The sequence below is a fragment of the Macaca mulatta genome, chromosome 18, assembly GCF_049350105.2.
Source record: "Macaca mulatta isolate MMU2019108-1 chromosome 18, T2T-MMU8v2.0, whole genome shotgun sequence".
Taxonomy (NCBI): domain Eukaryota; kingdom Metazoa; phylum Chordata; class Mammalia; order Primates; family Cercopithecidae; genus Macaca; species Macaca mulatta.
The window spans coordinates 39,398,705-39,424,997 of record NC_133423.1 but is presented as its reverse complement, the minus strand read 5'-3'; the positions used below and the strand labels follow the sequence as shown (position 1 = coordinate 39,424,997).

General features: G+C 37.1%; 1 protein-coding gene across 2 annotated transcripts in view; it reads left to right on the top strand.

The window, feature by feature from the left end:
- DCC (DCC netrin 1 receptor) overlaps positions 1-26,293 on the top strand; it is a 1,210,743-nt gene that overhangs the window by 499,988 nt on the left and 684,462 nt on the right. The gene's annotated exons all lie outside the window — the stretch shown is intronic.

The following is a 26,293-nucleotide window of genomic DNA, read 5'->3' as shown; positions in this document are numbered from 1 at the left end:
TCAGTAATGAAGGAAAAAAATAATTGAGGGTAATTCCTAGGTTTTTGTCTTAGTATCCGGCTAACTAAGTTTCACTAGCTAAGATGAGAAAAACTTGAAGAGAAGCAACTTTGGAGCAATCAATCACTCTATTTTGAACTTGGTTACAATTTAGGTGCTTTTTACATTTCCCAGTGGGAATGTCAAGTAGCTAATCAGATCAAGTCTGGTATTCGTGTGTAAGGTCAGGATTTGAGTTATAAATATTAGAGCCTTCACTGTATGGATAGTAAGACTGAGGAAGAGGTCCTGGAGAAAGAAAAGTGTATAGCAGGAACTTCTTTTTTTTGCATGTTTTTGAAACAAATTGTTAGCTAAATGTATTAAAAATACAACTATACTGTGTTTATGCAAAGGATTAACAAGATTTTGCTAATTACTAAATAATTCAAGGATGATTTAGCTTTAAGGGTGTACGAAATATATATTTACCTTTGTTACCTGCTAAGTCGAGAAGCCTTCTTACGGAAGATGACATCTATACCTACCTATACTTGGATGCTAGAGAAGCAGAACCTGGTGAAAGCTCAAGAAGGCAGGTCTGATCCTTGCATCAAGCAGGTAGAAATACAAAGATTAAAGTTTGAAGATATCCTAGAAATGACAACTTTTTGCACAAACATATATAAAATGAAACTATTTTAATATGAAAAGTACTGCATTGTAAAGAAAAACATGATTTTACGCAAATTATTACAACTCATAATTAAATGTGTGCAATAACTCTTAATGCCTTAAACCTCATTGCTTCCTTTCAAACATAATTATGTATTTTTCCTTTACAAGGGAAAGTAAATCTCATATCATTATTTTTAAAAACATATATTGTATTCAGCATCTTTTCATCACTCACTGCCTATTAAAACCCCACTAACAAACACATGCTGGTCATAATTGTGTCAACTGCTTATGATGCCAAATTTAACCCACTTGTCAGAGGCAGATTGCTAGAACATATATTAAATATTTTCCTATTTGAGGACTAGTACCAGAAAAGCAGAATAGGAAATATGTAGGGAAGAGGGGACCCACTGTGGGCTCATTTTTCAGGGGGTGAGTTTTTATATACAACTTAATTCCTCTTTAGAAAATTATTAGCATGATATAGTATGATGCTTATAAACATGGTTTTTTGAAGTCAGATGTAATGACTTAGGTCTACCATCTATCTACCAATTTTATGAACCTAGGCAAGAGAATTGATCTCTCTTTGCCCAATATTCTTGTCAATAAAGTGAGCACCCCATAAGGACATTGTGAGGATTAATCCATATAACAGACACAAAGTACATAGAATATTGCTTGGAATGTAGGACTTGTCAGATAACATCCTCACCTCCATATCTATGGTGCTCAATCTCTTCTGAGCTTCAGGAATGCCTAGTTAGGCAAATGCATCATTAGATGAACCAGTGTCTGTTAAGAAGGACAATTGATTGATCGATCGATAGATAGATATAGATGTGAGCTGGGCCCTATGTAAGCACTCTTTAAGAGGGTTAGCCTCCATTTAGGAAAATCATCTTTACCTTGGTCTCATTAATACAGGTTCCTCTTGTATGTTTTCCACACACATAATAATTGGCCTTGTAACTCTAGCATTACTATGTGTTAAATTCCAAAGGAGTTTGCAACCATTTCCTCACAGTGACTCATCATTGTATTCATTTATCTAATATATACTGAGGTCATACCATATGCTGGAAATCATGCTGGAATATGTAGATCAGTATTATCTGTGAGTTACAAAAATGAAGTGACACAAATAGATATGAACTAGTCCAAAGATAAAGAGGAGATATATGTAGAATTTAAAACTAAAATTCATTCTCTAAAGACTGACTCTATTGCTTCTTTTATTCATGACCAGTCTTGTGAGCTTAGAGAAAGGTAGGGCTTCCACTTTGATGTTTGTCACCCAGTGATGTCAATGAGTGAAGATCTGATTTTGACCATCAAAAGTCTCTGGACAACAAGTTCTGAATGAATGGCTCTGGATTTGTGCTTTATAGTCAGTATAGTCCATGAAAGAACTACAGGAAATATTCTTTGGTCAAGGAAGGAGAAGAATTTGCCATTAAAGATAGGCAGTTTTCTGCCTAACACAATGCAAAGACCTGTCCAAGAGGTATTCATCTGTGCTAACATCTGACCTCCATCTTGACAAGATGTCAGTGAAAAATGAACTCACTGAGATGCATTCCAGATCCCTTGGGAAAAGACAGACAGAAAGAGGACAAAACATAAGGTTTAAAAGCAGCCCTTAGGAGAGATCTGAGAACAATTTCTAAGAATATTTTCCCATGTGTTACCAGGAAAAGACAATACATCTTAAGACTGAGCTGCCCAATCAGCTTACTTCACTTCAGTGAACTCCTCCCTGAGACCCCTGTAGCTACTCTCAAAGCTTTCTATTGACACAAATTTAAATGTGAGAGATTGTAAAAGTTAATGTAATTATCCCACTGGATGATCTCAGCAATTCTCGATCAAAGAGAAAAAGCCATCATAATGCAATGCCTAGCAATGGCTCAAAAGCGCAGCAATAGCCCACCTCTGAGAGGATAATAATGATCCCAATAGCAATCCACCCAGATCTCCTAGGAAAAAAGACCATGAAAAACTCTGGGGTAAACAATTAGAGGCTGCAAACCTGGCACCAGCATCAGGTAAGGCACAGCCTCCTGAAAACAGTGGGAGGCCTCAGGGATCATGCCCAAGTTCAAGGTACCATGTAAAATATTTCTCCTCCATCATAAGGCAGAGAATAGAACCACCAACATTAACTCCTTAATAGAAGCATTAGAAGAAAAACTTTTGGCAATTAAATTTAACAGCATTTATTTGAGTAAAGATCAAGTCATGGATCAGGGCATACTCAGAACCTGAACAAGGTTTAGAAAGCTCTGCTTCAGCAGCCTGAGAAGTCAAATACAGATATTACTTGATTAGCTACTGCTAGGTATTTACCTTATTTGTGTATGATCTGGAGGAAAGTCCCTCCTTAGAGGTTAGTTTGTTGTTTCTGATTCATTATATTTAAGTTTCATTTTACTGTGTACATGGAGCTTCAGTGTGCTTATGTAAGGATCCAAGGCCCTGGAGTTGTCTCAGTCTAATGTCCTTCCAGTTTTTTGTTTAATAGAAGCAATAGTAAATGGCATCATTAACAACATCTATTTCAGTTGTCCTTTACAATAATTTCATTGATTTCCAGCAGTTAATACATTCCTCTACACCATGCACTCCTCTCACAGGAAGCATGCGCCAAAGAAAAGTACCATTAAATTTCTCCTTATGGGCTACAGTACTATGAAAGGGAAAGAGTTTAATGAAGAAGCTCTGAGCCTCAAGGAATTTAGCTTCAGTCAGGCATGGTGGCACAGGCCTGTAATCCCTGCACTTTGGGAGGCTGAGGCAGGCAGATTTCATGAGCTCGGGAGTTCTAGACGAGCCCGGACAACATGGCGAATGCTGTCTCCACAAAAATACAGAAATTACCCAGACACGGTGGTGTCCAACTGTATTGTCAGCTACTGGGGAGGCTGAGGTAGGAGAATCGCTTGAGCCAGAAGGCTGAGGCCACAGTGAGCTGAAATTGAGTCAATACACTACAGCCTGGGCAAAAGATTGAGACCCTGTCTCAAAGAGAAAAAAAATTCAGCTTTAACTGCTTCCTCCTCCCCTTCTATCTCCCCCTGCCCTGACACTCCAAACACACACACACACACACACACACACACACACACACATTCCTGGGGGGATACTTGTCTTGGTCTCTCAAGCAGAAACTGGGAGCTTTCAGAAATGGTGTGCCAGATCTGACGCTATTTTTAGTTGTAAACTGAGAAGTAGGAGAATGCCGATGACTGAGCTTCAACTGGAAAAAGTAGTGGTGGAGAGAGGCTTCCAACAGGAGTTCAATAACCACGGCGATTTAGATATGTGATGGATATGTACCAGAAATCTATGCAAGAAGCAGATGGTTCAGGTAGGGGGCGAGCACATGGAGCTGGGGCTGTCAAAGGGTGCACATATAGGGAATATTGCATGGATTCCGACTCACTGTGCAGTAAGAAGTCAGCCTGCCTGACTTCTTTAATACGTTAAGTGTTACATTGTGGAGTCCTGACCTTATAGGTAAAACGAATCCATTTTTATATGGAACACTTTCTACTGAGATGGGCTTTCAATTTGGAACCCATTGTTATTTCTCTTTTCATCTGTTCCTTACGTAAAATCCCTTCCTGTAACATACACCTAGAAATGTGTTTTATATTCTCAATTTAGACTTGGTTTGAAAGTTTTGCTACTTAGCCATTTTCTTCTTGTATTAATCTCTGTGTTTCACACTTATCTTTGAATTTATATACCCAGAAGTTAAGGTCAAAATGTTGGACAATCTGTAAGACATAAGCACTGACCCATCAGAATCAACATCAGCCATTGCGGAAACCACCTTGACCCATTGGTTGCTGGATTTTCAAGTGGCCCATGGAGGGATGCATGTGCTTGAACATCACAACACTCAAGGGCTCAGGACTGTAGCTATCTGATCATCAGAACAAATATATTTCATTATTTTAGCAAGCAGCATAATCATAATGATGCACTAAGTTATTCAGTTGGAAATCATAAAGCCATCAAACTTTGCATCTACCAGTCAAATGATGGTTCTATTAGTATATAAAGATCCTACCATCATTTCATCTCTGTAACCACGTTCCCTCCCTCCAAGACACATACTCCCAATTGGGTCAGTTCTTCAATTGAGACTAAAAATACTAAAAAAGCTTGATACATCCTGTGACTATTAGTTTCCTGGTTAGACCATTGGATCAAGGTTTATTACTCCAACTACAAAACAATTCCCTCCACTGGCTAGTGTGAGGCAATCTGAAACAGCAGAAGTACCCTAGTTGAATGACATAACTTAAGGATTTATTAGCCTTGTAACTTTGAGTAGGTAACTTACCAATTTCTCTCATCTATAAAATATGAGTAGGATACAGTAATCTCTGGTTTCTCCAGTTTTGGTATTTTGAATCTAGTTGTATGAATTGACATCAGTTAGTGCCTGTGGATTATTTAAGTCTAATAAATTACCTGGACATAGTAAAACCAGGAAGGTGGCTTTTATTCTGTACTTTGGAGGAAAAACAGGAAAAGGTTCATTGATTTCACTTTTCTAATTTTATTTTTTCCGAGAAAGATTCTCACTCTGTTGCCCAGGCTGGAGTGCAGTGGTGCAATCTCAGCTCACTGCAGCCTCTACCTCCCAGGTTCAATAGATTCTCCTGCCCCAGCCTCCCAAGTGCTGAGATAACAGGCACCTGCTACCATGCCCAGCTAATTTGTGTGTGTGTGTGTGTGTGTGTGTGTGTGTGTGTGTATATATATATATATATATATATTTTTTTTTTTTTTTGGTAGAGATGGGGTTTTACCATGTTGGCCAGACTGGTCTCAAACTCCTAACCCCAGGTGATTTGCCCACTTCGGCCTCCCAAAGTGCTGGGATTACAGGTTTGTGCTACCATGCCTGACTGACTTTTCTAATGTTGATTTTTAATTCTCATCACCAAATTAATTTATGTCAGTAAGTAGTTACTTTTGGGACAAAGGACACACATTTTGGTGATTTAAAATAATGCATATCAAACGTTTGTATTTTTTCCCATAGAATTATTTGGACTTTTTACTTATACTCAATTGACTTTAGAGTTTTGCATGTTTATTCACACTTGTCTTCATATATTTTATCCATTGAAATTTATCCTGTTTTACTGATTGAAGTCAGGCTCTGCCTTTACTAGTATTTTTCCAGATAACTATCCAGTTGACGTAACAACATTTCTGGAATTATCCATCTTTCCCTAATGGTTTAAGATAAGACATATTTTTCCATTTATGTTAAGTGATTTTTGGACTTTTAATTTGGTTCCATTTATCTTTCTGTGTATTCATGTTCAAATACCTTGTGTGGCAACTTAGTGTAATCTCAGCACATTCGGCAACTTCTTTATGATTCAATTTTCTTATTTTTAAACAGGCAGCATTGACGGTATGTACCTCAGATGTTGCAAACATGAAATAAAATAATGCCCATCTAAACTCTCATAAAATCTTAGGTATTACTGAGTCTAAAACACTATTATTGTATTTTCTTCTTCCTGCTGCTGAATTCCTTTTATCAATCAGTTTCAATCTACTCTGTGTGTGTGTGTGTGTGTGTGTGTGTTCTAAGGGGTATGTAAACAGATTCACTAAGTTGAAAATCATACAGTTTGGAGAAGGCTTTCTCAGGTTTCTCTAATTCCCAGAATTAGTACCATCCAGCAGGAATCTTTATTCTACATAATATCCTTTCTACTGGACTGCTGTTTCCATCTGCCCTAGGTCATGCCTGCCTCAGTTAATTACGTGTTGTATTTTCCTCTTGAAAATCAGCAGGAATGCCTTTCCAGCTTAAAACAAAGACTGATTTCCTGCCAGTCTCTTTCACAAACCTTGCCAACAGTGGATGGAATTGGTCAGTTTTGTCTCTCCTCTAACTCTACAGGGAAAACTTTACTCATAATCAAGGATGGGAATAGTGCCCCTAGCTGAGCAGCTGAGATTAAATCCAGCAACTGTTAACCTGGTATAGGGCAAGAAGAGAGTATTGGAAACAACAAAACACAAAAATTCACAGGCAATATAGCATCTTCTGTACCTATTTCCAAAACACAATCTCAATTTTTTTTAATAAAGCATCATTGGCAACAGAATATGCCCTGAGCACCAAAGTTCATAAAAAGTAGCCTTTATAACATGATTATTTATTAGAATGCTTTTTCATTTTTTAGCACAGAAAATCTAGCATACAATTTCATAACAGACAAAGGAGTCAAAAGGATATAGATTTCTTATGTACTGAAATTTTGATTTCAGTGTTCACATTTAGGAAGCTTAGCAGAGAGAGCACATGGGCTTTTCCACTTTATTTGATTTTGGAGGTAAAAAAGAAAAACATCCAAGCCCAGAAATAATGTCTTATAAACCATGACAACAATGCCCCAGGTCATGAGAGAAAACTATTGCTTTGGGGTAAAATAAAATTGGAAGCAAATAGAACTAGAGATTACAGCAGCTTGATAGTTGGCAGGGTTCGTATGATTTTGAGTCTTCAAATCAGTTTTGGAGGGCCAATAATTATTATTTTTTATCATCCTGAAGTAAGAAGCGCTGTTAAGCTACAGATTTATTTCTGCATTTCTACTTATGCCCTATGAAAGTATCTCTAACATCATGTGCCCAAGGGCAGAGCTTAAAGGAATATTTTCCGTGGAAGTGGAGTTATCAGACAGTCAAAATTTGGAATCACTCCCAGTTCTTCGGAAGTAAAGTTAATTAATCTGGAAGCACATCATTTGTGTATAAGAAATTCAAGAGAAGCATAATGAGTTCAGCAATTAGCTTTAACTTTTCAGAAACATTATGCATTCAAAAATACATGCATTAAAATCTCTCCCCCAACTGTATTTTTAACTGGTGTATTACAGCTGATTTTTAAACATGCCATCCCATTGGTTGATCTTGTCATAGAGGGAAAAATCCATTATTAGCTCTGCTTGTACAGTAAAGTTCTGCTTTATCATGTAATCTCATTTCTGACTTACTATTTGCTCTAAATGAGCATATGACTAGAATGTGTAATGAACATTGTCTAGCATCTTGAATAGACAAAGATTAATAATGCCTCCTTGACAGTTTTTTTTTTTTTTCCACTTATACCTTGGGAAACACCTGTTCTACTTGTCCTGTAACTGGAATTACACCTTCACCCACCAGCATTTTTCATAATGATATCACCAAAGAACTTGAACAAAAGTAGTTCAATAAATGAGACTGTAATACATACAAATTTTGAGTCCTATTGTGCTTTTCTAAGAAAATGTAAAATCATATTTAAGGTCAGATTTTATGTGATTGAATGCATTGTAAATCTAGAGGGCTGTTTAACCAGGTTCCGTCAGGTAAATTAATTACCACAACTGTATTTAATTTGTCTTTTTCCTGTATTGATAAAGTCACAGTGTTTTATAGCTTCAATATTACCTTTTTGAAACTTATGTTTCTATTAATGAACAATTAAACAATATTTGTATTATTTCAAAATTGCTAAGAAGTCAGTTGATAATGATAATTAATAAAACATTGACAATCTACCAGTATCTTACAATGTATACTTGTCTTTTTCTTCAAAGTGAGGTGACCTCACCAAAATATTCATCACAGTGGGTTGAGAATGGAATTTGAAACTTACAATATTTTTAGCTCTTTTAAGATTATGTTGCTCTATTTTACCCTATTTTTATATCTCATTCATGGATCATTCTTGATGTTTATTCAATTTTAGTCAAATTTATTAAATATTATACACATTTTCTTAAAAGTGTTCGACTTACTCCAGAAAATATTGTGTTTGTCATAAAGCGAAAGAGTTTTTCAGACAATAGAATTCCCAAAAATCCTACTTAATTTTGTTTGTGAATGACTTGAGGCATCACATGAAAACTCCAATAAACCATAGTCTCCATCACTCCCTTCTCTTTCATACTGAGTTAGTAATCTCTGGCCTCCAGAAAAATATTTGGTTAAAAATCTAGTCAAAAAGTTTGTATTGTTGTTTCCCTTTAGGTTATTCTATTTATCATTTCCTGCAAACCAAAATTCCCTTGGCCCTCCTAGTCTGCTCTTCTTTTCCAAACAAATAGCAAATTGAGTTTAAGAAGGAGCCTGAAATGAACAATGTCAAGTCTAATTCTGAAGCTCAGCTAAAGCCTAAATAGACATGCTAGAAGAGTAATATCCATCTGACATATAATTTTTGAGCACCTTTTCCATGCTAGACCTTATTCTAGCTGCTGGATGTTGAAAGAAACGAAAATTTCAAAATGATGGACAAGAATATAGGAACTGCTCTTTGAACAACCTTCTTTACTGCAATTAAGATCTTACCGGTAGGTTTTGACCAAACACCAGATAATCATCTTGTAAGCTGAGACAGGTGATACTTTACTAACTTACTGTGGATAGAATAATTAGAACATTGAATATAGATTTATGAATATAAAATATACATACCACACAAGCACACATCCTTCAGCTATTATATTCAAAATAGATTTTATTTTTCCAAGTTTCAATAGAAATTATAGTATAATTATAATACAACTTTAACTTAAAATTGGCATGCTATCTAAAAGAGGCTGAATTATAAATGCCAAACGTCTTCAGTTTATTTTACTAGGCTTAAAGGTATATCAAGAGAAGAAATTAAAATCAATGTGTTTTGTATCTAGGATTGGTACTATTGACACAAGGATATTGCATCAATGTACTCTCTAGCTATAATTTTTATTTTTGCATATTACTTTTTAAGGGTGGCCTATGAAAGCAACACAAGAGTCCCAAATTATAGACTTAAACGTTTACTTTAAAAAGATGAGATGATTGTTGATCTTTCATCCGTTTCTTTTTAAAAAAATGCATTTGCAGCAAATCAAGAGTAACAAGATTTTGAAAACTGAAACAAAATATCTGAGCAGCCAATATACTTTAGGATAATTTTCTAATGTTCTATGAAAATAGGCAAATCAATACAAGGTGAAAATGTTTTCTTTATTTCTAGAGATGTTGGTTATATATCAAACCCAGTTTGTCCATGAATGTTAAATAGACATTTGGTATCCACACAAATTTAAACAAAGAATTCAGGAGACATCAAGTTATTTTTATGTAGTTACGGTGCTTAGATGGGCATTTATTGAACACTGGAAACTTCTTATTCTGCAAGTCACATAACTGGCATATGAACATTCACATAATATTATGGATGATAGTTGCCATTATTGAAAAATCAACATTTATTCTTACTATGGAAATTGTATGTTTAGTATCTCATTTTGTCTACGCAGTTGCAGTATGAAGCAGGTACTATTAGTGTTTCCAGCTAATAAGTGATTATAGAAATGAGTAGAGGTTATATTGCTGATTTTTCTATAGTTAAAATTTCTACCTCTTGAAATAATCCATTAATTTCCCCCCTAAAGTTTCTGCTTTGCTTTCCTCATTTTATAATATAATTTAGCTTGATTTTTATTTTAATTAATTCCACTCCTAAGATCAAATGATAGGGTGGGACAATGAGACACAGTGACAGGGAGTTTGAGTAGAGACAAAAGCCACTGGAAGGGAGAGTATTGAATTTGCAAATCTCATGTTGCTTTCACAGGCCACAAAGCCAGATGGTCAGGTTCAGAAGTTTAGTGCCTGGCAGAGAGCTGGGCACAGGATAAATCTTCTGTAAGCCATTTTAAATGAAGAAGTGAATAACCAAATAGAAGAAGTCATAAGACCATCCAGTCTCAAAATAGTTGGAAAGCAGGCCGAAGGAGGCAACATTAGTTTCTGTTTATTGCCTATTTATTACAATACAGTGTATTGAGCGACTTTTCATACTACATTAAATTTCACAAACATTTGATGAAACAGTACACTTTCCAGGTGTGAAACTTGCAGAAAAGCCAGATGTTCTGATTTCATCAGGAAAACCAAATAGATGGATTTAATACATTGTAGAGGTGAGGTTGGGAGGTCTCTAGTGATGCTGTCACTATTTCTTTGTGCTCTGTTTACCTCCAGGAATTTGGATGATTGACATAGGAAACAAGTAATTTGCACACAGTAGTAAGTTGCAGGACTCCCAGGTCCTGGGAGCAGAGTGTCTATCTAATGTTTCACTACTTTAGGCTCTCACTGTTCCTGCGTCAGAGACCAAGACCACAGGTTTTGTGAGCAGATAGGGTAGAGCTAACCCAACATGCAAAAATGATGATTTTTACAACTGATGAGCAAGACAACACAGACAGATGAAGCCTGCCTGCTTAACTTCGGGGCAGGAGTCCCAGTCTTCAGGGTTTTGTGTAAATGAGGAGAGGCAGGAGTCATAGTTGATATTCAAAGCACTACCAGCAAAGAATTTTGGTCTCAATTCCCACTCTACAGATCATTAGCCACTCAGTTTTTGGCAAATGACTTTTCTTGACTTCAGTTTACTGGTTTCTTCAACTGTAAAGTAGGAGTGTTGAACGTTAGGCTATATGACGGAATGAATTTTAATAGTTGTCATAAGTATAGATGAGGCTATTTGATCTGCTCAATGTCTGTAATGTCACATCCCAGACCAGTAGAAAGCACAGTTAACACTGCAAATATACACGCTGATTTGACTTCTTTTGATTCTATTTTGCATCATGAAGGCAAACTATAATCTCTTATTTATTCATTGCCCATATATTATTTTATTCAGTGATTAGGTAAATGCAGATAGTTTCTAAAATGCCTAATTATTGGAGGAATTAGTTTTAAGTTTTGGATGGGTGTTTCTGTGAGACGAGATGGGGAAGATGGAAATAGAGGAATTAATATTTCCCAGGTTTATTAAAATTTCTTAATGAAGAGTAAACTGACCTTAAAGTAAACCTACCAGGAGTAACCCTACCATGAAGATCGTATGGAATTCCCTCTCTCCATGTTTTCCTCCTAGATAAGAAAAATGTTGAAAATAAGTGTCAAATCATTTAATAATTAACCAGGCATCCTTCATCTAAAATAGTTGATTTACTTGCTAGACTCACATGCACCCTAGACATGCCACAGGAAACTATTCTTTTCCTTTTTTTTACTGACTGTGAGCTTGAGAAAATAGAATCACCTTGTGAGCACTTGCATTACAAAAGTTGTTCATTAGTTACCCGTCACAGAAAGCCCGCCAGCAGGGTTTGGGGCTATATGTAATTCCAGAAAAGAAATCTTTGGCGTCTTCATATCCAAAGGTGTTTCCACTGACCCATTAACGTTGGGCATGCCTTCAGAGAGGCCTCCCAGGGACTGAGTGTGTCTGTGTTTGTCAGAGAAGAGATAATTGGCCCCCACAGGAATGAGAGCCATGACCTGAGCTTCCTAAGTGAAACTGTCAGAAAGGCTTCCAGGGTCAGACCTACAGTCTAGGCAGCCTCTACACTCAGTTGCTGACAGTGGAATCAAGAGTTATTTTGCATGAAGTCCTTGAAATCAGGCGAACCACATGGTGTCAAGTTCTGGGTGTCTTTGGCTTCTTGTAACACTATAGCGAGCTCTCCTGTGAATAGCCTAACCATCCTCATCTGCTCTCAGTTCTCCTGTCTCCCAGGTTCCAGTGCTTTCCAGCCTCCTGATCAGTCCCCCTTTACTATTTCCAGTTTCTATTTAGTTTTCCTCCTTATCCCAAGTTTTCATTTCTACTTAGAACATCTTCAACAAAGTATGGCACTTCCAATAATTTGATCTGAATGAGGAGTAAGACTTAGGCTAAAAGAGTAGATCGTTTTTACATTACTTCTTTTCTCCCTCTATTTTCTATATTCACAGATGTAATAGTAAACAAAATGTCTTAGGTTTCTGTACAGCTCTATAAGGTTTTAAAATGCTTTTTAAATGAATAACATAACGCCATATTTTGTCAATAAGGACATGACCATGATGTGGTACAAAGACTACATACAACCTTTGGAAACAATAGTTGCAAGTTCAGTTCTAGCTTTACCAAGTATTTGGTACCAGAGAGAAAGGCAAAATGCTCATGATCCACTCTAGCTTCAGTTTTCTTATTTGTAAAATAGAAATAATGACTTGCACCTTGTAATAACTCTAAGTAATGTGATATTGTTAGAGGGGCATATACACAATCTGGCCAAATGGTCATGAGGATGGTGACTTAAAACATTAGGGTCTAAATTTTTTTTTCCTTTTTTTTTTTTTTAAGATGGAGTTTTGTTCTTGTTGCTCAGGCTGTAGTGCAATGGTGCGATTTTGGCTCACTGCAACCTCTGCTTCCTGGATTCAAGTGATTCTCCTGCCTCAGCTTCCCAATTAGCTGGGATTACAGGCATGTGCCATCATGCTTGGCTAATTTTGTATTTTTAGTAGAGACGGGATTTCGCCATGTTGGCCAGGTTGGTTTTGAACCCCTGACCTCAGGTGATCCACCTGCCTCGGCCTCGGCCTCCCAAAGTGCTAGGATTACAGGTGTGAGCCACCGTGCCTGGCCATTAGAGTCTAAATTCTTATGGTGGCTTATTTAATAATGAATAAAGGTGATTATGATTCAATTCAAACAACATAACTCCTTAATTTAAGTCAACGTTTGTTAGAAATTAAGTTGCATGCCTTAAATACGTAGTTAATTTAAATATGCTTGTGTATGTATATGTGGATACAGATAATTTGATTTCTTCAATTTATGAAGACATCTTTTTTTAGATGTTTATGGAACTTAAGATGATAGGATTACTCTTCATAGCTAATTAAAAAAACAAAATGGCAATGTATATTATGAATTCACTAAGACTTTTAGTTACAATTTTGTTAGTCTTAATGGAATCTTTATATTCTTGAAAAATGATCCAAAATATATGTTCTTTGAAAAGCATGTTACTAGCTTTGTTACAATAGTCAGCATGCATATTGATTTAAGGACTCCTTTGCATGACTGTAAAACATGCTCCACATACACACCAGAGTTCCCTCCTTGGCCCACAAATTAGAAGTAACTGTTCTACAACAAATTAGGTATGAATTATATGAAATTCCAGTGCTCCTTGACAATTGTTTCTCTCTAGGCTATGAGTGTGGGTCTTAGCTTTAAGCTGATGGGTTAAATTCTGTATGTATGAGCAGATCCACATCCTTTTCTTTTAGCTTTTCTGCCTCATAAGTATTTTGCTGTTTAACTGATCCATCACCATTACATGTGGTTTACTTTTCCATTTCGGAAAAACAATGGTAAAAAATAATATCATGTATATTCCTTCTTAAATAGATTCAATACCCCAGTAAAAACAAACACGAAGTAAATGCCTAATGGCGTGAATCTGAGAGGAGAGTGCTTTTAGTAAATTGAGGCTGTAGACATATTTGAGTAACATTCTGCTATCTTTGCTCTAAAGATACGTGCTAATGGATGGGCAAGAGTAGCATTAATGAGCTCACTCCATTAAATTAGTTCTTTTTTTCTTGTTAAATATCCAAAAGAGAAAGATGGTCCACTTAACTAGGGAAAAAAAGTTTCATTTTAGTGCAGTAGAAGCATGATGCATATTTTCTTTCTAATTTAATTTCTAACCATTAAGATTCAATTGTACAAATGACCCACTGAAGCACTTGGAGAGATTAGAAAACTATAAACTGAATGTCGTTTGAATTTGGCTGTCTAGACACCATGATGTTATATAGGGTAATTCAAATTTGCCATCATATTTTTATGAGGCCACCAAGAGAAACCCAGTGACTTCTGTGAATAATCACTAATGAGGCCCTCAGATGGAATGTGAGAATTCATCTCTTCTCTGGTTGCTGTTTTTATTAAACACCATATTGGCCAACCCTTCCACTTGCTGTGATTTGAACTTTTGTTTAAATAGTCGAGTTTTCTCTTGGAATCATAGAAAAAGGTCGCTGTCAGTCGGTGGGCTGAGGAAAAAGGATTACAGCTCTAATGAGCCAAATCTGTGCAAACGAGAAAATAATAATCTCCTCATAATTAGAACTCCCTTTTTAAACTAAATGTTGGTCGTGAGTTTTTCAAAACAAGAAAAATCATTTCATTTTTTGGTTAAAAGAATATTTGGAAATTAATGCCACGGGAAAGGGGGAATTAAAATGACTTTAGCTTGTTTGCCCAAATATGTTCCTTGCTGGAACCTCATCCTAATTTTCTAGTCAAAACAATTGTTGTTTTCCATAAAGATTAGATAGTAAGAAGCATGCATTTTCTGTTCATGCAGTAGTTAACATTTACTGCATAGAGCAATGACTTTCAGTCTTTCTGAAGACTGTCCTGCAGGAAGGAGGACTAGCACCCCCATTTTACAGATGGAGAAATGGAGTATAGCTTGCTCAAGGCTCAAATTCTTGAAATGATACTAGAAATCAGGACTGTCATCTCCCATGTTCAAATTGTAGATCATTGTAATCAGCAGCAGCAGCAGTTACAGCAGTGCTGGTAGAGTAAATCGAGAGGAGAAAACATTTCAACAATTCCAACAGTACTCAGTTTATGAGCAGATTTTATTTGGAACTCACAACACATAGAAGTATGTGTCTACTTGGTTGTGGGTGGGTGCTCAGGACTGCCCTAGGATATTATGACATGTTACTTAGTAGAGGCATACAATTCTCCCAGGCTGTCCTAGCTCCTTTTTTGAGCTTCTCCTGGCATGTAAGGGTCTTCTGGGTCGCCTGTGTATCTGAAACCTGACCTTTCTGAGGCTTGAAACCAAGAGAGTTTAGAAGCCGATTTGGAATTAAATAGCCATTTGGAAAACTGTGTTGGAAAAGGCAGCACCATGAGGGAGTTCAAGCTGAAAGGTAAAACAATGAAGGTAGAGGATGTGAGCCCTCTTCTGTGGCATGTCACATCACAGTAGAGGAGGATTCCAGCTGAAGAGTGGGTAATTTGTGTGGAGGTTCCTGGAAGAGGGCAGCAATGTTTGCTTGTTTGTCCAGGCTTTCAGGGAAGCCAAAGTTCAAAAGCCAAGGACTTCCCATGATTAAAGTTCCATTCTCAAGAAAGCACTGCTATGCATTATTGTCAACAAGTCACCATGACAAACCAGTAAAACAGGACAAATACAATCTTATTTTTCATATATTAGTGATGTTAAAAAATGGCCAATTGGCTCATGCCTGCCATCCCAGCACTTTTGGAGGGCAAGATGATAATTACTTGAACCCAAGAGTTTGAGAACAGCCTGGGCAACATAGTGAGATCCTCTCTCTGCAAAAATATTAAAATTATAATTTAAAATAATGGCCCATAGGGGTGATGTGGCTGTCCCTAAGATCACAAAACTAGTTGTTATGAGAGCTTTACTTGCTACTCCTGTTATCTGATGATGTGTTGAGGACTAATTGTGGATTGATCCTGTAGAGGCCAGGGGAAGACTTACTCTTCACCTTTTGAAGTTTCACTGAGAAATCAACTGACAAAAAGAAGATTCACTGAAGAAAAGGCATACATATTTATTAACGTGCACATGGGGAGGACCACAGAGGGATTACCTCCATTCCCCAGTAGGATTCAGAAGCTTATATACAATCTTGAGGTTACAGAAAGAATAGGTTCTTGGATCGTGGCAAAATAGGCTATAGTGGTAAAACACAGGAGGGGACCAGGGAAGAGGAGGCCTGGATAGCAAAAGGTCTTATTTTGTAGATGAGATCAAAGAGATGGTGAGTGTTTCTTTTAGACCTTTAAAGGTGTCAGATATTAAGTTAATCTTTTCTAAATCTGGACAAGAGAAAGCCTGGCTCCATCAATGCACATTTTCTCTACATATGCTCATCTGTCCCACAAAGACAATTTTCAGGGCTACTTCTGTTTGCAGGCCCTCTGAACAGCCATCTCAAAATATGCCAAAGTATATTTTGGGGTAAATTATTTTGGTTTCTTTCAGTTCCTACTTTGAAACTTCAAAAAGTTACATATAAAAAGGCAAATTGGTAGCTTTGGAGAGATTTGGGTTAGATGTTCTTAGATAAGATAGGCAAAGGAAGGGGAAGACAAACTAGGATAAGCAAAATAAATGAATAAACACATTATTCCATATTATCTTGAATCAGTTTTGTAGTCCAGAGAGTAGATCAGTTACAGCTGTTTTCCATTCTAGGCGGTGCTTTGCCAATGGGCTAGACCTCTATACAGGATGCAGCAAATCCATCTGTAATAAGAGGCATTTCTGTGGAAACTAAGAAAAACAAAGGTTAATATCTGGAGTGGTCTGTAGATTTGTTTTTCTAGAGCCTCTAATGCATCTTCAGATGGCAGTGGCAATCTTTCTGGATTGTGGTTTTAATCAGGTGTTCAAGTAAACTTTATGAGTAGTTCATACATCAGCTGGCAAAAAAGCTGCTTATATATAAGTTGCTCTGATGATTTCTCCCAACATTTATATCAAGTTGTGTAGCTTCAGTGTGCAGAGCTCCAAGAAAAGCACAGTTTTTAGTCTTAAGTGATTCCAGGGCAGAAAAATGGGAGAAAAATGTGGAAACATTAGTTTGGACACTTGTAGCCAGGAAGTAATTCAGGATCCAGTTCAAATTATAGACAAATAAAAAAACTCCAAAACACTGGTCAGGGCTGGAATCTAACAACACGTGTACTATGGTTTTCTTTTGAAACACAATTTATATCTCCGGTTCCCCTTTTCCACCAAAGACAAATCATGTGTAGTAAGATCATTTGTTTGCAAAATAAATTTTAGTCTTAGAATACTCAGCCTTATTATTTGCATAGAGTGTAGCAAGAATAGTGATTGGCCATATAGGCTCTTTAAAAGTTGGCTTTGCTAGCTGGGCGCTGTGGCTCACGCCTGTAATCCCAGCACTTTGGGAGGTTGAGACAGGCAGATCACGAGGTCAGGAGATTGAGACCATCCTGGCTAACATGGTAAAACCCCATCTCCACTAAAAATACAAAAAATGAGTCAGGCGTGATGGCATGTGCCTGTAGTCCCAGCTGCTCTGGAGGCCGAAGCAGGAGAATTGCTAGAACCTGGGAGGTGGAGGTTGCAGTGAGCTGGGATCTCACCACTGCACTCCAGCCTGGGTGACAAAGCAAGAATCCGTCTTAAAAAAAAAAAAAAAAAAAAGTGGGCTTTGCTGTGACTTTTTCATAATGAATCTCAGGTTAGACTTTTAAAAGCCTCTGGAGGCTACAAAGCCAAGCTAAGTATTTGGCATCAGACCGTGCCTATAACACTTATATGAGTTGAGTGAATTTCTGTTTTCTAGAGGTTTCGAAATATCTTGAGGTTCCTGGGCCTTTCAGAAAGTGACATTCTTTCTTACTGCAAGATCAGGAACCTTATATGGAAACAATGTAGACAAGGTACCAGGCCAGCCTTTCCAAGGGGCTTTTTATTGGCTCTATAAAGTCAACTTCAGTTCCTCAAAGCAGTCTTGTCATATCTGAAAATAAGCCATTCCAGTCAAAGCCATTACCAGTCAAAGCCTTGATAAAATAACTAACACCTACAAGTGTGTCTTCTTACAGAAGAAAATTATTCTTATTGAACCTATGTAAACAATGATATTACCATAAAATAGGAATATTCATGAATAGTTTTCAAATTTTGGAGAAATCATGTAGATAGAAAGGTAAATATTTCAATTTTGCCCACAAGAGTGTAGAGTACCCAATTGTTGTAAGCTATAAAGAAATAATTATTGACTCTGGAAAACAAAATATAAAAAAGAATCAATATTCCCAACAAAAATCATTTTTAAAAAGCGTTTAAGTCCTATGTCAGTTCAGGACCACATAATTAACTTATTCTGCTTGCTGCTGGGTTAGCAATAGTTATAATTACATCAACTTTTAAAATAGAGCCCTGGAAGGTTTTACAAGGTCTAATGACAACATCTCTAAAGTTATCAGAAACCTGTATTCAATAGTACTTTCAGGGTACATTCTATAAAATTTATTGAAGAAGCAAATTTTGGACTGTAGCTGATTGTAAATGGAATTTTGAGAAAAATTAAAGCAATAATTTTCTGTGAATGATAAAGACTTAAAATAGCCATGGGTAAAGATACAATTGACAAACAAACTTTGTTATATCATGGCATACAACAAATTAACATAATCATAATTATGACTGATGACATATCAGAATTTTAAGAATCTCATACAGTTTTAGAACACATATTAATAACATGTTTATAGAAATATAACTTGAATAAAGTTAACTCCATATTTTGACAATGCTTTCCATATGATTTTTACATACCAGATAACCTCATATGTCTTTCTTAGGCTTCCTTGAGTTATTTTTGGAATTTTCAAAAGTTAATTCAAGGTCAAAAAGACAATTTTAGAATTTGAAATTTAATTTTGGAAGTTTGTCAAATGTCAAAGGTTTAAAACACTTCATATCAAAATAATAAAAGTTTAAAATAGGATCACAGGTCACTGTAAAATAATAGTCAATCATTTAGCTAAAGTGATAATTAAAAAAATATATATATATATTTAGGCCAGGCATGATGACTCACACCTGTAATCCCAGCACATTGGGAGGCTGGGGTAGGCAGATCACCTGAGGTCAAGAATTGGAGACCAGCCTGCGCAACATGCTGAAACCCCATGTCTACTAAAAATACAAAAATTAGTGGGCATGGTGGCATGTGCCTGTAGTTCCAGCTACTTGGGAGGGTGAGCCAGGAGAATCGCTTAAACCCAGAAGAGGAAGGTTGCAGTGAGCTGAGATTGTGCCACTGCACTTCAGCCTGGGCAACAGAGCAAGACTCTTGTCTCCAAAAAAGAAAAATAAATAAAAAATAATATATTCAAACATCAAAAGCACTTACTGTTTCGCAAAGAGGAGAATCAGGTTTCCAAATAATCAAAAACTGAATAAAGAAAATATGAGATCAACAGAATCTTTCCCTTGAGTCCTTCCCTCTTTGTTTTCTTTAGTTTACTTAAAAGATAGATAAAAATATTTTACTATGTCTTGTTAATGTTACACAAATAACTTGTTCCAAGGAGAAACCTAAATTCTACCTTTCCATCAGTATATTATTAATGCTAAAGCTAATTTTAATAAAATTTTGTTTCAGTTAGCTTTGACCAGAGAAGATAAGAATTTTATAAACCTTTTATAACCTCTTACAATTTTTCCTGTTTTATTTCCCTAATTTTTATATTCATCCAGTTTCATCTATTTTTTATTCATTAAATAAAATTTAAAACAACTTTTAAACAACTTTTAAAAACCTTTAAATTAGACAAAATTTCTATTCCCTTAATGAAAACCACATTCTCATGCTTTCTTATAACATTTCTTACCAAAAATATATCTCACTTTTCCTACACACTTTGCATACAGAATTGTTTCTCTTATATCTAGTAGTTTTAATCACACATATTAATCAGAGTGTTGACACCTGTAACCCTAATTTTCAGTGAAAACTTAGGAAATAAGTAATTTTAACTGTCAGTCATATACTAACAATTTATAAATACATATCCTATGTCTTAAAAGCATAAGCTTTCTATAGAATAATTTTTCTATATGGAACAGGACATATTTACTAGCAGACCTACATAACTTTTTTTTTAAAGAAATAAGCCAAAAGCGTATGAGCTTAAACTCATATTTAGTAATTAATATCTTAGCATTATATCTTATTTTGAAATGATCTAGATGTTCAATGATTATTCATCATTTAATTTCGCTTAAACTCTACGTGCATAGTTACCAAAAATTTTTGAGAAACCTTTTAAAAATAAATATATGATATAACTATTATTAAAAGTTTATGAATGTTTATCTCATTTACAGCTATTTAATCTATTTTTATTTACCGTGTTTGGAAAATTTCATAAGACAAATCTAATCATCATCTCAAGGTAAATTTTCTATTAATCATTTTTGTATGACCGTCTGTTAGGCAAGTATCATAAAAGCAAGGACCTTAAAATTAAAAACATACATATTTCGTTGATAACTCAGCAGACTTACTTTTATTAAGCTAACAATATTAAACTAGTATTATTTACCAGAAGATTGCTAAAGTAATGCAAACTTGAAATGCGTTTAGGCTTATTTACTTAAAAAATTATGAGTGGTCATTTATAAGTCAATTTGGTACCATGTAGACAATATACAAATAGACATGTATACACATGTATATACAAAAATACAGATATAAAGATCTTAGAGCTTTCAGTTTTAGAATTTTCGCCATGAGTCAGGTAAAACTCACTAGTTTAAAAGGGCAGTTAGATTAAAACTGTATCTCTGTAACTAGAACAACTTAAAATTTATTTCTTCCACATGGCCAAAGCCTAAGTTTCAGAGAAAAGGGGGTAGCAAATTTACATCTGAAAGCACAGAAAGAATTGAAGCTTTTTCAAAAAGTCTGGGTATGTTAGAGGAAGATTAAAAATGGCTGCCAAGATAACATAAAATCATAAGAATTTATCAGAGTGTTTTACAAGGAAACATACAGATGAGCCTACAGAAAGTTTAGAAAACTTCACAAAATAAGCTAAATGCAAGAAAGTCATATTTTGGAGATTAATCTAGTTTGATATGTGGCTTTTTAATACAGTTTCCATTTTTTTTAATTTAATTTTTTATTATACTTTAAGTTCTGGGATATATGTGCAGAACATGCAGGTTTGTTACATAGGTATACATGTGCCATGGTGGTTTTCGGCACCTATCAATCTGTCATCTACATTAGGTATTTCTCCTAATGCTATCCCTCCCCTAGCCCCCCCCGCCCCGGACAGGCCCCAGTGTGTGATGTTCCCCTCCCTGTATCCATGTGTTTTCATCGTTCAGCTCCCACTTATGAGTGAGAACATGTGGTGTTTGGTTTTCTGTTCTGTGATAGTTTGCTGAGAACGATGGTTTCCAGCTGCATCCATGTGCCTGCAAAGGACAGGAACTCATCCTTTCTTATATAGTATTCCATGGTGTATATGTGCCACATTTTCTTTATCCAGTCTATCACTGATGGGCATTTGGGTTGGTTCCAAGTCTTTGCTATTGTGAACAGTGCTGCAATAAACATATGTGTGCATGTGTCTTTATAGCAGAATGATTTATAATCTTTTGGGTATATACCCAGTAATGGGATTGCTGGGTCAAATTTTATTTCTGGTTCTAGATCCTTGAGGAATCACCACACTGTCTTTCACAATGGTTGATCTAATTTATACTCCCACCAACAGTGTGAAAGTGTTCCTATTTCTCCACATCCTCTCCAGCATCTGTTGTTCCTGACTTTTTAATGATCATCATTCTAACTGGTGTGAGATGGTATCTCATTGTGGTTTTGATTTGCATTTCTCTAATGGCCAGTGATGATGAGCTTTTTTCCATGTTTGTTAGCCACATAAATGTTTTCTGTTCATATCTTTTGCCCACTTTTTGATGGGGTTGTTTTTTTCTTGTAAATTTATTTAAGTTCCTTGTAGATTCTGGTTATTAGCCCTTTGTCAGATGGACAGATTGCAAAATTTTTCTCCCATTCTGTAGGTTCCCTATTCACTCTGATGATAGTTTTTGCTGTGCAGAATCTCTTTAGTTTAATTAGATTGAATTTGTCAATTTTGGCTTTTGTTGCCATTGCTTTTGGTGATTTAGTCATGAAGTCTCTGCCCATGCCTATGTCCTGAATAGTATTGCCTGGGTTTTCTTCTAGGGTTTGTTATGGTTTTAGGTCTTACATTTAAATCTTTAATCCATCTTGAGTTAATTTTTGTATAAGGTGTAAGGAAATGGTCCAGTTTCAGTTTTCTGCATATGGCTAGCTGGTTTTCCCAATGCCATTGATTAAACAAGGAATCCTTTCCCCTTTGCTTGTTATTGTCAGGTTTCTTAAAGATCAGATGTGTGGTGTTATTTCTGAGGCCAATGTTCTGTTCCATTGGTCTATATATCTGTTTTGATACCAATACCATGCTGTTTTGGTTACTGTAGCCTTATAGTATAATTTAAGTCAGGTAGCATGATGTCTCCAGCTTTGTTCTTTTTGCTTAGGATTGTCTTGGCTGTAGTGGCTCTTTTTTAGTTCCATATGAACTTTAAAGTAGTTTTTTCTAATTCTTTGAAGAAAGTCAATGGTAGCTTGATGGGGATAGCATTGTATCTATAAATTACTTTGGGCAGTATGGCCATTTTCACAATACTGATTCTTCCTATCCATGAGCATGGAATGTTTTTCCATTTGTTTGTGTCTTCTCATTTCCTTGAGCAGTGGTTTGTAGTCCTCCTTGAAGAGGTCTTTCGCATCCCTTATAAATTGTATTCCTAGGTATTTTATTCTCTTTGTAGCAATTGTGAATGGGAGTTCACTCATGATTTGGCTCTCTGTTTGTCTATTATTGGTGTATAGAAATGCTTATGATTTTTGCATATTGATTTTGTATCCTGAGACTTTGCTGAAGTTGCTTGTCAGCTTAAGGGCTGAGACAATGGGGTTTTCTCAAGATACAATCATGTCATCTGCAAATAGAGATAATTTGACTTCTTCTCTTCCTATTTGAATACCTTTATTTTTTTCTCTTGCCTGATTTCCCTGGCCAGAACTTCCAATACTATGTTGAATAGGAGTTGTGAGAGAGGGCATCCTTGTCTTGTGCCAGTTTTCAAAGGGAATGGTTCCAGCTTTTGCCCATTCAGTATGATAGTGGCTGTGGGTTTGTCATAAATAGCTCTTATTATTTTGAGATATGTTCCATCAATACCTAGTTTTTGATAGGTTTTAGCATGAAGGGGTGGGGAATTTTATCAAAGGCCTTTTCTGCATCTATTGAGACAATCATGTGGTTTTTGTCATTGGTTCTGTTTATTTGTGATGAATTATGTTTATTGATTTGCATATGTTGAACCAGCCTTGCATCCCAGGGATGAAGCTGACTTGATCCTGGTGGATAAGCTTTTTGATGTGCTGCTGGATTTGGTTTACCAGTATTTTATTGAGGATTTTCATGTCGATGTTCATTAGGGATATTGGCCTGAAATTTTCTTTTTTTGTTGTGTCTCTGCCAGGTTTTGGTATCAGGATGATGCTGGCCTCATAAAATGAGTTAGGGAAGATTCCCTCTTTTTCAATTGTTTGGAATAGTTTCGGAAGAAATAGTACCAGCTCCTCTTTTTACCTCTGGTAGAGTTTGGCTGTGAATCTGCCTCCTCTTAGGCTTTTTTGGTTAATTGAGGCTATTACTGCCTCAATTTCAGAACTTGTTTTTGGTCTATTCAGGGATTCGTCTTCTTCCTAGTTTAGTCTTGGGAGGGCGTATGTGTCCAGGAATGTATCTGTTTCTTCTAAATTTTCTAGTTTATTTGCATAGGGGTGTTTATAATATTCTCTGATGGTAGTTTGTATTTCTGTGGGATCAGTGGTGATATCTTGACTATCAGCTTTTAATTAAGCTGACTTATGACCATACAGCTTTCTAAAATAAATTATTTCAAATCCACTGCAATGTGGAGAAGACTTTATTGTGAATCCTACAGGGCATTCTAAGTAGGCTGTCTGAATATACAAAGAATTTTCACTTTAAGTCAGATTTTTCCTCTTTAACTTGGGCAAGAGAGTTTCTAAGGCTAACCATGACATTATTATATATCTGCCTTTTAATTTGATCTTCCCAAAAATACAAATAAGGCAGTTGTTTTGAATGAGATTGCTAATATGTGTATGTGTGTGTATATATATGTGTGTGTATATTTGTATATATATGTGTATATACATATTTTTAAATTTAGGTGTCTTTAATTTAACAGAGTCACCTTTTGGTCACTGATGATTAGGAGTTTTACTGGTGTACTTGTTCTAATAGCAACCTGATAGCCTTTTCATGGAAAGCCTATGATGTAATTTTTCAGGTATAAAATAAGTTAAAAATGGGTTTAATGGAGAGGGCATAGAGGAGGGAATCTTAATGATTTTTCCTCCAAAAAAATTACTCCCAGAAATAGGCTAAGATTGCCAAAGACTTCTGTTGCCACAGACAGTTAAGTATGGCATTTGTATGTGTAGCATCTCTGATAACCTACAAATTGGTGGAGTGCTGCCAGTAATGAAACCGCTGTTGCAAAAGTATGACAGTAAGAGAAATTTGACATGGCTGACTCCATCTTGCTTCCAACACAGGCTGGCTGTCTTTGCTCATTCCTGGGCATGGACCAAGTTAATCTGGGGAGAAATTTAGTTTACAGTTAAATAACAGTGTTATGGGATCTTTGGGGTGTCATTTTCATGGCTGTAAAACTCTGTGGCCAGTGGCACCTTTGCCCAAGTTTTGCTTAGGCCTGCTGGGCTCATTCTGCCCATTCAGCCTGGCGGTCAGTGCTTGGCTCACACTACTGGCCTGAATCCCATGCCTCCAAGGGAGACTATGAGTCAGGTGGGGAGCACAGAGGGATGTGGGAATGAGCATGGGGTCCAGCCACTGCGCACAGTCAGACACACCAGCTGCTGCTATGGTGCAGGAAGCTCCAGGTGCTAGCATGGGCACCAGTTCTCTGCAAGGCTGCAGCTGGACCAGGTGCACCACAAGCAGCTTCCCCAGCTGGCTGTGGTGAACATGGTGTCATCTGGAATACTGGAGATGCCAGGAACTGCAGTGCCCCAAAGAGGGAGACACAGCCCTGGCTCTTGAAGCTCCCAGGTCTGGGATCCCTGAAGGGTCACAGCTGTTCTCTCCTTCCCTTTGCCTGCAATGTGGCAAGCAGGGGTCATATTTCAACCGTTTGTGTTATAGGTCTTTTAACCTCGTCATTTGTTGGTTCCCAAGTTCTTGTCTTGCAACCAGGAAGAATAAGTTATGCAGACAAGTGGAGGGTGAGCAAGATGAAGAGGAGTTTTATTGACAACAGAACAGCTCAGAGGAGACCCACAGTAGACAGCTCCTCTTTGTAGCTGGGGTGTCCTGATAACTCTCAGCAGAGAGGGTAGCTCCTGTCTACAGCTGGTCATCCCGACAAGTGTTTAGCTATCAGCAGAGAGGGTAGCTCCTCTCTGCAGCTGGTCATCCTGTTGTCTGCTCTGCTCTGGCTAAGCCCGGGGCTTTTATGATCCTCAGAGGGGACGAAGTGTGCCTGCATTAGTCCATGGGTAGCCATATTTGGACCAGGAAAAGGCACCACAACTTTCCACTCAGGTCACAGGACTGGTAGCCTGGCCTCCAGCCTTCAAGCCCTTCCTGGCTTGAAGGTGGGGCCTCACCGTACACCCACCCCCTTCTGCCCAGGAGCCTGTCTGCCTCCTGCCACTGTCCATGGCACCCAAGCTGCTCACGCTGAGGGGCACTGGCAGGACAGCACCGAGCTGCCCTCAGTCCTCCCTTGGCTTCCCCTCATGCTCGTCAGCACCCAAAGTCTAGAGGGGGCTGAAGTCTGCTGGCATGTAAGCACTGCCCTGAGTGTGTGCACTCCTGGCTGGGCTGTAACAGCCCAGGCTTGGCCCCAACCCTGCTCCAATATTACAGTGGGTGCCAGGAGCTAGGAGAGGCCAGACGGAGGGAACAGGCAGCCCCAAGCATGGGGGGTAAATGGGACCTTCTCAGGCCCCCAAGGATACAGAATGCAGAGACATCTGTCCCACACCAGGGAGGGCAGGGCTCCTGCCCGCTCTGTGGAATGTG